This window comes from Zonotrichia albicollis, chromosome 3 (assembly GCF_047830755.1).
Source record: "Zonotrichia albicollis isolate bZonAlb1 chromosome 3, bZonAlb1.hap1, whole genome shotgun sequence".
Classification (NCBI taxonomy): Eukaryota; Metazoa; Chordata; class Aves; order Passeriformes; family Passerellidae; genus Zonotrichia; species Zonotrichia albicollis.
In genome coordinates, this window is record NC_133821.1 from 88,139,965 (window position 1) to 88,152,804 (window position 12,840).

The following is a 12,840-nucleotide window of genomic DNA, read 5'->3' on the forward strand; positions in this document are numbered from 1 at the left end:
GTATTTAATCATAATTAATTTAGAACTCTTGAGTGATTCCATGTGCTCCTTGAAATTTATCTTCAATTTATTAATTGATTCTGAATTCAGCTCTACATTCATTTCTGCCTATGTATAAACAAACTCCAATCTGTCAAATTCTCTTAGCTATTTTTAGTGCATACTGATCTGAAAATATCTATATATTTAATTTTACCAAAAGATCTACTGAATGCTTTTTCTATTTTTGATCCCCTATTTGTGCTACAGCCCCTATATCAAGCCTCATATTTTGTTAAATTCTAAGTCATTGACAGAATGCATCTCAAAATCCCTACACTATATTTTCCAAATTATAGGGTTTTTTAAAAAAAAAAAATAGTGCCAGACTCTAATTTAGGCATTTATTTTCAGTGTCCTACATTGGGCTGAATAACTGCTATCTATAAAGTAATTAGAAGCCAGAAGTAGTGGGAGTGGATCCAAGTACTTTGGAGCACCTCAGCAGAAGTAACTTTCTGTGCGCTCAAGGTAATCAGAATGACCAAGTGCACAAAGGCTTATGCACTGGTGTTACAAACACTAAATTTAGGATTCAGTTACAGCTGTATATGTAATTTATTTGATCAAAAGTACAGTTTCTGCATATTTTTTTGCACAATAGAAAGGCAGAAAAATAAAATTGTTGCTGAACTCAAACTCATTTAGTAGAAGCAGGAAGCAAACATTTTGAAATCATTCAGTGATGCTTCATAACCTGATTTTGAGGCATCAGTGATCACAGCCTTGATCTAGGAAATGTAATATTGACAGTTAATTGTCAAGTTAATTGACAGTTATTGTCAAGTGAAATATTTCAGACTGTGGAATTTATTTAGGTCTTTGTTTAATAAGGGAAGGAATAGTAATTTGCAGAACAATAGCTAAGACAAAGACAAATCTGTACTAACTGAGAAATCATAGGTAAAAAATGAAAAGAGTGTATTAAAATTTTAAAGTCATTGTATGCATGAATTATAATGAAATATATTTACCTTCATGTGTACATAGCTGACAAAAATGAATCCCAAAATGATCTTTACAGTGCTGAGTTTCCTCTTATTTAGGTTAGAAAATTTCAACACTATCCAGGTGCAGAATGTTACTATTTTTTTAAACTCCAAACCCAAGAATATTTATTATCCCTTCTCCCAACAACACATTCTTTAAAAAGCCTTAAATAATCCTATTTTAAGTTTATTCAAGAATTTAAATGTGCAATCAAAATTTTGTGTATGGATGGCTAACATGTTTCAGCAAATAAGGAGGAGGCTGCTATCATTGTGCTGTAATCAGCATTTCTGATGTTTATTCAGGAAGTATAATTGTGATTTATTGTCTTGTTATTTCTGTCATGTCATCTCTTGAAAATGAAAATAACATGTCTGGTGCCTGAATTTGCAGTGAATGACCATAAAGTGAACATTACAATGCTCCTCAAAAATGTAATTTCAACACAAAAACCAACCTGCTACTGTAGAGAACACAAACATGGCATTTTTCCAGATATCTACAACATACATATTGAGGATTGGCAGCTGTTAAACAAACAAGCAGCAAATGTGTGAAGTGTCATTTATCACTAATTGGAAAGCATTCACAGAGCAATGAATTTGAATTATTAGCAACAAGCCACGACTAAAGTTAAAAAAAAAAAAAACAAACCAAAAATGAATGGAGGATGGGAAGACACAGAGAAGGAAAGGAGAAAAAAAAAAAGAAAAAGACAAAGAATGAGAGAATAAGAAAGAAAACAATTTATTGTTTTATAGGAGCAGTACATAAGAGATTCAAAGGATAGATATGGGGAATTAATTCTTCCATTAATTTTAATTTTCCTTTCTTTAAGGAAAAAATCAAAACCAAAATCTCCTTGCCAGTGTTATTTCCTCCATTTGCACGTGCTCTTTTGGATTTTTCTGTGCATTGCCTCACTTATGTCATGACTTGTAATCCTCCATTCAAGGACTGCCACGGCCTGATGTTGATCAGCTGTGCAGCAACCTGCTGCTTCTTGTCTGAAATGAGACTGCAAATTCCTCAGGACTGCTTCCTCATGCTTCATATTTTGTGTCAGCACAAATGGCCCTGGGCCATTTGTGAATAGGAGTGTTACTGAGACAATGAATGAGAATAAAGGCTCCAGATAGTTAGAAAAAAATAGGGAAGGAATAATAAAAAATTAGAAAGGAATAATGCTGTTCTTGAAGACATCTCTCCATAGCTTGGTATTTAAGGCAGGAGAAATAGATTAATTCACAGTTGTTGGAGCAGGCTTCTGACCCAGCTGACAGCAGAGGTGTGGATTAAGAGTGTGATGGCTCAGGCTTACAGGTTCTGCTGCTCCTCAGAGTGGTGTCTACATAAAACATGCATTGTATTTGCACTCTCCTGAAGTTCATGGTTTTATTTTCTGTCAAGACAAACAGATATGTTTCTGTTCTTGCTGTCTATTAGTAAAATAGCTTCCAAAAGGATTCTAAACATAGTCGCACCATAAAGATTCCTACTGTGAATAACCCTAAATTGCAGTTTTCAGAGTAAAAAAATTCCAGAAGATTCCTGTTGTCTTTGTATACTATTTTATATACACTTTTTTGTTTACATTCACTTCCAACAAAGTGTTAAGAGAAATATTGAAATCATAGCATTCAATTCATTTAGATAGATCACAAGAGGGTCTTAAAACCCAGTGCTTTTACTGTGCCAGATTCATATTATTGGCAGAAACAAAAACTAAATGCAAGGCCAAAAATCATTTGTTGGGTAATATCTTACCCTATTGTCAGTTTGATTGAAATAAGTACTGATGGATATGGTTTAGCTTTCCATCAATGAGGGTAAAAATGTCCTAAGAAAAGAGGATTGTAATTTGTCAATTTTGAGATGTGAAATTTTTGAAACTTTGACTTGGGTTCTTTTTTCTTTCACAAAGCCAAATGTGTAGAATCTCAAATAGTCATTCTGGGTGGAAAATTTACATAGAACACATTAGCACAGGGAGTTTTATCCTCCTATATCATTAATGAACTCAGTTTTACTTTCTATGCTTTGTGTTTGCAAGCTCTGTGTGACAGCTGGACTCTTGGTTAAAACAGCAGGGACTGAACCAGGAACCTCAAGAGCTAAGAACATGAAATGCAACAGTTTGAGCTCAGAAAGCAACCCTTTGTAGCTGGGGAATGTAACACTTGTGTTGTCTGAGAATAGCTCAATGGTATGCTGCAATTGCTTTGACTATTCAGCTCTGTTTTACTTTGAATAATTTCAAATTAAACTTCTTGTTCAAATATTTATACTCAAATACCTTATTCATTTTTGCTTGGAGTTTAGATCTTTGTAAATGGCAGAAAAGCTTTTCAGATAAAAATGGCAGACACACATAAATAATTTTATCTGATTTCCAGCAAAGCTTACTCCAAGGATATGAGGTACCATGTAACTTTAGCAATGTAAAAAACCCCACCAAAACTAACTGAAGACTTAGCTATGCTACCTTCACAGCCAGTGGAGAGAGGTAAGGAAAACCATTCATATCACTATTTTATTTTCCTGTTCTAGTGGAATGGAAACATTCTAGAAACTAGAATTCTAGATTCTCTCCTTTTTGGTTGAGGGTCCTTCCCACCTGCAATGAGTTTTGGTTTCTGGAACATGGATGTTCAGTGCTGTTTGAGATACCATTTCCACTTGGCTTCCAGCCATCACTCCTGAAGAGAGTAGATTTTTGCATAACGTTTTTGTTATGTCTGCTAACTGTGGGCTGATGTTTCTGATACACTGCAACATTTGAAATAGCAGTGCACAACTGTGATTAGGTACCTGAATTATTCCCCTGACTATAGGCAATGAGGACTGGCTAGGGAATTAGCTACACTTTAAATCCTAATTTCATTGACATCACTAGGAAAACTGATTTAATTTTAGTTGTGCAGGTGCAGACCATTACCTCCCATGAGCCTCAGATTAACAAAAAATACACCTGAGCAAACATTCTGGATATATAGTAAAGAGTATTTGCAAATAATTTTCATCTCCTTTACTGGAAAACAGCAAGCATCAAAGATAGTTTTGCATGTTTATTTTCCAGCAGAAAAAAGGACTCCTGAGTAAGTCTACCAGCTGGGCTTGAGCATTATGTGTGTTAAATAACCAAAAAAAGAAAGGGAATGAAAGACAAAACAGTTGGCTCAGATGATGAGTGAGTAGTGAATTGGGCAATTTTTACATTTCAAGTTTCACTGCTAGGAATATCTTTACTTCTAATCAACAGAACAAAATCATATAGTTTTAAAAAGAAATGTGCATGATTGCATTATACAATCTTTGCCTCTGTAGTATTATTATGGAAAGTTGTTTGCTTTCTCTATTAAGCAACTGTAAAGTGCCTGATTCAAGTGAAATGAATAGGAGTCTGGCACTGGAGGGACTGAAATCTCAGAGCTGTTCTCTACTTTGTAGTTTAAGTCCCTTTTGGAAGAGGTCATGTCTACATAGCCCTTAATTTTTTTTTTTTTTACATTCTCTGTAATATGACAGTCTTTAGTGTTTTATACAAAAATTATCTGAGACTAAAGAAGGAAAAACTCATGCATGTAATGTACATATTATAGCAAAACCAAAATTAATCACAGGTTAATAAAAAGATTTATGAAAATGTTTTAATGTTGTCAGCTCTGTGACAGCTTTAAGAACATGATCATAACCCCTTCTGAGGCTAAAGGCTGACTTATGCAGCACCTTAGATGAGTGACAACAATGCAACAAGGCACAGTGATTTACACTTCCTGTGGCAGATGAAAACCATAAATAAATGGATTCCCCTTGAAGAATCATTATGTAAATAGTAATCACATATAATTACAAGCAACAGCTCTCCAAAATCTCAATAGATCTACTTCATTCCTCCTAACAAAAATAAAAGTCAGAATGTAGTTTACATCTAAGTTCCACTGGTTTCATAAGAAGCCCAGTCTTCTCTGTAGATTAATATGCCATTTCATTGAAAAATAGAATCAGTGTATTCCAAAATTACAAAGGCTAAAAACACCCACCAGATTCATACAGGAAAAACAGCAGGTTTGCAGAAGAGTCTTAGAGCCTTCAAGCATTTAATTTAAACGGTGAATGTGTGTGTTGCTTTGCCTGTCACCAGAATCTGTTGTTTTTATGATGATACTTTCCATATTCAAACAGTTCTAAAATATTGCATATTCATCTTTTCCCTTCCACTGAATTTTTATGGGGTTTTTTGTTATATAAGTTACAAAGAGAGGATGCTTTCTCAACATGCAGTAATGATATTAAATCTTCATAAATGCATAGAAGAAGAAACAGGACACCAATAAAAAGTACCTGAAGGGGAAAGAGTTTTGATAATAAACAAATTTTTAAAATTAAAACTGAATCACCAGTCTGTAGCCTGACACTAGCATGAATGGTTGATCAGATGCATAACTCTCCATGTAATTGTTTTCCCTTTAAATTCTGGAGATATAATTCAAGTCTGGAAGTAAAACACTAAGATATGATTCCCTGCTGGGCTACCAAGGCTATTTCAAATTCTAGGCGGGTTGAAACTGAGACATATCTGTTAAATTATTGTCATGTGAGATGCAGAAACCGTCTCTGCAACCAAGATGAACACTCAGCTCTCTAAAAGTCGTGGATCTCTCCCCAACTGGGAGTGGTAGTGAACAATGGCAGGGGCAACGTAAGCTACTTCCCACAGGTCCAGATGTTTGTGACTCTCACCCATCAGTCTGCCTTCTCACACCAGACTGGGAGGGTTGATGAGGAAGATAGTTACAATAATAATTTGAAAGTCATTTTTGTCTTACTGATCCCATATGGATTTACAGAAGACCTAGATTTTCCATCTTCTTCACAGTCTGTAACAGATATTTAACATCTTCATTGGCCAGATATTAAAGTCCTGCACTGAATAGTGTTTCTGCCTAATTCTTACTTCATGACTTAGAGCTGTCTCTATAAATGTCTCCCTTTCTGAGCTGTTCAGCCCTCTAAGTATTCTGGCAGCAGATCAAGGTTGACACTTCTCTGGAAAAACAAGAACTGTGTAACTTCCAAAATGGGCAGTTCTCTGAGCACAGATGGATGAACAAAGTATAAAGAAAGTCAGTGTTGAACATTACAAACTTCCACAGACTGGCACATTCTTTAACTTTAGTGAAAACACAAGCTGATTCCTCTGCTGACAGAGAAACCTTTTACCTACATCAGATTCAATGACTAGAGACAAGAGTGTCACTTTTCAGTGATGTTCAGCCTGTGTGTAGAGCAGCTCACACACTCTCTCAATGGCTTTTTAGCCACTACCTCTGACAGCATCACTCCCACTAAAGCATAAAGGTAAGTTATCAGCTTTTGTATATTGTGGGCTGAGCTCTTTCAGTTCTGTAGCCATTAGTGCTGCCATTACGACTTCTAAAAAAAAACTTACAATGTAATTGTGAATAATGCTGATCACAACAAATCCTTATAAAATGAAATCCTACTTCTATTTACCTCCCTAATGAGTGAATTTCTCATTATTCTTGTGCTGTCAATTTGCTCCTTAGAAGACTGTCTTTATTTATTTATTTAACAGTTTTCATGAGTGCTTAAGACAGCCTGATTCAATTGCCAGACAGTTTAGTGATAATTACATGCTAGATGCTATAAATGGACACAAAGAATATATTTCCCTGAGAATCCAGAAGAAGAGGAAAGAGAATAAAAAAGAGCAGGCTTTGGAAACACTTGTGAGCCACTTGTCTATTCATACCAGCTGTTTGACACTAGCACTCTCCTTGAAATACTTTTTAGGCTGAAATCACACAGTGATGCTTCTTCTGAAATGTTAATGTTTTCATGTCTGAGGCAAGACTAGATTATTCTCCCCTGAAGTTTTTTAGCAAGCAGTTATGCTTGCCAGCACCACCAACATTTTGAACCCCTATCAATGACAGAGTAAAAGAACTGCTTTCTGTCTCATTTCTTTCAGGGAATAAATGCTCCTTATGACTCACACGGTCTTACTCGTCTTGAATGCAGCTGTCTTTTTCTCATCAGAGTTCAAGTAAATTTACAAGAGGGCTTTAGTGAGAGAAAACTGAAAAGCTGCTTATTCTCCAAGCTCACTATGTTGTCCTTTTTCTGAGAAACACTCATTGTTCAATAATGATATTCCCTGCTGAACTCACAAATTATATCTGGGGGAGAGACAGGGAGGATGTTTCGAAGGTTAAATTGAATGAAAAGTTTTATCAGTGTGGTACTTAAAGACCATAATGTGCTATTTGTTAAGGTTTTTGCTGGGAAAAAAATGTGGATTGTTTTCTCTGGAATATATGTAAGATGTTCCCCATATGTTTGGAGCCTAAGAACCCCAGAAATCTGCTGTGGAGTGCCTGTAGCTTTCTGGTGGTCAATAAGTGTAATGAAAAAGTCATTGTAGATTTCTAATATAGGCTTGGGCAATTCTCACCAAGCAAGGGCTCTTATCATCTCTTCATCTCTTTATTTGGCATCACATCTCTTGCCCTGTCTGACAAAGAAAGCTGAATTTAATTACAGCTCTGTGTCTATTTGTGGTTGGTGGGGTTGCTGTAGATCCTGAACGGGTGTCTGGAGAGGTGACCCTGTGGATTATCAACAGAAGAGCAAGGACACAATAACAGAAAAAGGGGAAAAGAACAAAACAGTGACTGTATGTGACTCCTTTACCAGGATTGGAAGAGGGGTGGTGTGGTTTGTAAGCTCACATGAGCAGAACTGGCCAAGGTTGAGCTTTTCCTGCTTTGGCAACTGGCTGAATGCCCCCTTGTGCCAGTCAGTACCATTTGCTATAGTTAGAGGAGCAGTAAAGCAGCACCCTTGCTCCATTTTTCTCAGTAAACATGTTTAATGATAGTTCAAAACTTATGCTGCATTTTTCTCATGACCAGCCCATTCCCTCAGAGCACCACGGGATAATCCACATATGTATCAGGCACTACATGAGTATTGAAAGAAGAAAGTAAAACTCATTTGCTTTAATGAACCTGCAGAAGACCAGCCTAGATCAGAAGAAGCAGCAAGTAAAAATCTTTTTTGCACTCTTGGGAGGCAGAGAAACATGGAAGAAAGCGACAGCAGATATTAAAATACTGTGTGTAATGTTTTGGAAATAGAAAACCTGACATTTCATATGGTTTTGCATATGATCTGGTAGAGTGCTACATAGCTGATCACAAAAAATTATTCAAATTAATGTGGCAAATTTGCTGCACTCATTTATGAATTTTTACTACTTTAATTGTTCTGTAGCCTTGACTTATTGCAGCCATTTGGGATTGAGGCCAAACAGCTTATTTAAATATTTAATAATTGAAAACCTGCAAACTTGCAATTCATTTACTGCTTTCCTCTGAAAATGGAACTTCAAAATATTTTGCTGTGGGAGAAAAAAATCTTTATCTAAACAATTTGGAAGTTCATCTGTATTTTGCTAAATTTTTGAGTTTTACAAAATGATGTAGCAGATAGACTCTGAGGAAAAAGAAATAATTTGGTTAGAGTACATGTGCAAGATACCTCTACAAAACACTTAATCTGTCCTTTTCTTGCTGGCCACAAATTGGTGTCAGATACTGTGGAAATCCTGCCAAAAGTCTTTATAATCTATAGGAGAAAAGTAAAACCTGGTAGGAGTCTTAATAATTATCTTAAGAATTGAGGAGTTTTTAAGACTTTGCTTTAAGGAAGCAAACTTGCTTTTGAACCAAGGAAGATATTAAGAGGTATAAAAAATATCATCGAGTATACAGGGAGATTTACAATGTCTTTCTACAAACCTGTGTCCCAAATAAGCAAGGAATATTTGGAGCCTTGTATGATGTATATTGAAGGCACAAGAAGAGTTTTACTAAATGGAAGGACTCAGAAGACAGTCATAAAAATTAAACCTGGAAAAACTCGTAATAAAACCACAGTGTTTCCCTTCCTTAACATTGTGAAAAAAATAGGATAGAAAATCATTAGTAATATATTGAAAGTAGATTGGGAAATTCTTGTATCATAGACAAGAATTGATTTTACATGAGAAATGGAGGAAGGATATTAAAAAAATGGTAAATGCTGAGACAGGAATTTGATAGAAAACAATGAGGAAATGGGTGTTTGTAAGTTCTGCAGAATGTTTGGAATTATAATCAATTGCAATGAATGTTGTGGAGAGGATATTGTGCCTTTTTTTAAAATTGGAAGAGAAAAAGATAAATATCTGAATATTTTTTAGAGCCTCTGGTGCTGGTCACCGTAAAAAGATGCCTCAGTGAGTTAGAAAAACACAGAGATTAATCTAGCAAGAAAAGAATGCTTTCAAAATTAAATGTAAGTAATATCATATTTGGCTTTTAAGGTTTGAAATTTTAAACTCAATTTACAGACTCAAAAGTTCATTGATCAAAGGAAGATGAAGCCCAGTTTGGACAAAGCATAAAAACTAATAACCTAAGGAAGTGCCTAGTGCTTATTTGTTGATTTGCATTGTGTACCTACAGAGGGAAACTGAAAAGATAAATTCCTAAGACTTTCTATGTTTCGGTTACATGGATATATAAAATTTATATTAAGCCATTGGTGTCACCAAATCATGAATAATTGCTATGGTCAAGCTAAGACTATAATTCTCAGTACTCTACAGTGGCTGATATAGTCATGCTCAAATTTTCAGCTGACATTAACTTTAAAATGACCATGAGAGAGTGCAGTGTTTTATTTCTTCAGCAGAGGACAGGATTTAATTTCCCTTTTTATTTTCTCCAAGAACCACTTTACTCACTGCTGCCTGATTCTCATCTGCTGTTAGTGTCTGAGGTAGCCTACAAGAGATGAGGACAGGCAAGACCTCCAGAGTAGCAAATTAATTAAAAATTCCTTTGTTTGTCCACTAGATGACTTTCTGATCTATTGGACTTCAGCAGGAACATTTGTAGACCCTGGGAATAAAAATGGATGTCAGGTGGGGTGGGGAAGGTGGGGAGGAGGGCTTGGTTTGGGTAACTTTTTCATTTGTTGTTGATATCAGTACTTCAGTATGCTAAGGCAGCATTGGAACAATCTACCCAAGGGTCAAGACAAAGTAAAGTTTATTTTTACAGCCAACCCTTTTTGGGGTTTGGTTGAGGGTTTTTCCCCTTCTAGAGTCTTCTAGAACTTAAAGATAAGGAATCATATACTTGCTCACAAAGAAGAAGAAAACAAGCAACCTTGGCAAACTTAATAGGCAAAAGTGAGTCTCCAGTGAGAGACTGACCTATCACAGCAAAAACAGATGTTGGTAGGAAACTGTCTGATGGCCATTCCACTTATGTCATTTGGTCCCAAAAGCCCCATGAAGTTTCAATTAATTACTTCAGTAATTTTGGTCTCTTCATTAGAGCTGATATTGTTATTCCACCACTTCAACCAAGAAAAGCTTCAGGACTGTGCAGCATAAAAGTTACAGCTACTCCACTCCTCACTTCTCTCCCTCCTGCCTCCTTCTTTCCTCCAGTAGAGAAATACTATGGTTCCTAATAAGAAGAACTTGAATGCAGGTGTATGGAAGTAAAAGAATCAGCTCTAATGTGATGTTCCACAATGGAGCAATATCTTGATGCAAGTCTTTCTGAATCATGAATTGTAAGGCTGACTGCAGAGCTGACATCTGCAGCATTTTAGAGCCTGAGAAGCCGAGTGAGCTGACCAGGTGGATTATGCAGACCTCTGAAGTGAACTATTGGGTGAGGACTTACAATAAATCCCAAAATGTAGTCTGCTCTCATGTTTTCTGCTGAATCAAAGAGCAGATGGTATGGCTGCTTCAGAATCTTAAGCAGGCGCTGTGCTGTTCACTGCTGTATGTTAAACTGCATGGCAATAGGCAACTTCACAAATATTTTTTTAAAAAGTATTTCTACTTGTTTATGAAGAATCCAGGAACTAGCATTACTACAGCAGATGTCTGTCCTTTTTTATTTTTTGGATGTAAATGTAATGCAGATTACTGTTGTGAGGCATAAAAAAGTATAACATGCCCCAAAATCCAAATAGATTTTACTGTGCCATTGATTGATGCTTATGTCTGATGGAATGAAAGATACATGAAGATCATGTGTGAATATTTAGTTTAGTTTTTGATACCATGGCCAGAATGAACCAACCACCATTATTTTTGCAGATCAAGAAATAATTGTATTTTCAGGAGAAGTTATGAAAAGACAATTTGATCAGCAGAAGTTTAAATCAATATCTAAAAGTACGAGAAAAGAGATTTATTTGGGTTACCCATTGAAATGTTCTAATCTTCAAATGTAAGCTGGAAATAAAGCTAATTATGTTACAACTGAAAAAGTGTTTTCATAAAAGTAATGAGGATTTCTGAAGTATTTGGGTTTCTATATGCATTTTCAAATCTTACTCTGAAGTGTACTCATAATGAGTGAATGAGTGAATGAATGACTAGTTAAATTTAATAAACCAAATGCTAACTACTACATTTTTTCCAGGAATCAATATTATTACTTTTTGTCTCAAGATGGGATTATTTAAAGATATTTGTACATTTTTCCAGTAAATGAAAAAAAGTGAAGTTCAAGCCTGTGAATAAAGACCTGGTGCAAAATTTATTACTGTAAATGATATTTCAGTTTCAATCTCTGATTATTTTTCTATCCTTCTTGATGAATAACTGAAGTAGGGACTATGAAGTGGTGTTGGAATTTCTCAGGCAGCCATTTTCATTTGATAATTTTAAGTCAACTCTGAAATTCATGAAGGGAGCATTTAAGATTTCTGCATACCAGTTTTTAATCTGGGTATCCTTTATTCATCTTTCTTTTTAGATAGGAAATGTCACTACTTGTAAGGATTTGATAAAGTGACTTATGGCATCTGATCTATCAGAGCATATACCATCACAAAAAACTTGAAGAAAGTACAGTTGAGCAGTGAAGTAAGGATATAAAAATGCTTCCTGTCATTGTCTTGCATTGGTTAGCTATGAACTAAAATTCAATTCAGAGAAATCAGGAGGTGAAGAAAAGAACTTGCAGAGAGGTAGCTAGAATTTTTTATTACTTAAATTCACCTTTGATACTTTGAACTGTGCAGCATTAGCACTTCAATATCTTCCTCATTTTAAGTAGTTTCATGTTCTGCGCCATGGCAACTACAGGCAGACTATAGCCATGAACAAATTGAGTCTAGAGAGAGCTTCAGAAGCAAGTCTGGCCCTCATTCAAAACCTTTTGAAACAGATGAAAGAGTGTCTATTGACTTTGATGGGCTTTGGCTTGAACTCTCCCAGCTTCTACAGGCAGGCTTGGGTTCTGATTACAGCTCCAGATGATGTCCATGTATTTCAATTGCACCTTAATTATATGTATTGAACAGCACTGGGAAAAGGTCCAGGCATATAGGATGTTTGCCTCCAAGGATGATGTTATAACTGAATGCAAGAAAATAATCCTTTTTTTAATGCTACTGAATTTTCTGTGATTCCCTGCACAGTGACACAATTTTGCATTTGGGATACCAACCATCACACTATATCAGGGGTGGGTGAGTGTACAGGTGAGATAAGTTGGAATGCTGATGGACAAAAGAGTGCAGGAAATACTGTCCACATCAGAATTATTTCTGTAACCATTCAGGCCTAGCTCAAAATTGCAGTTATCAAGTTCTAGCAAAAAAACATTTCTAATTGCATTTTCATCAGATTCAAAGCTGCATGGGAGTGGGGACAGGAATTCAAGCATATCAAGCATTATATATAATAAAATACATGTATTATAT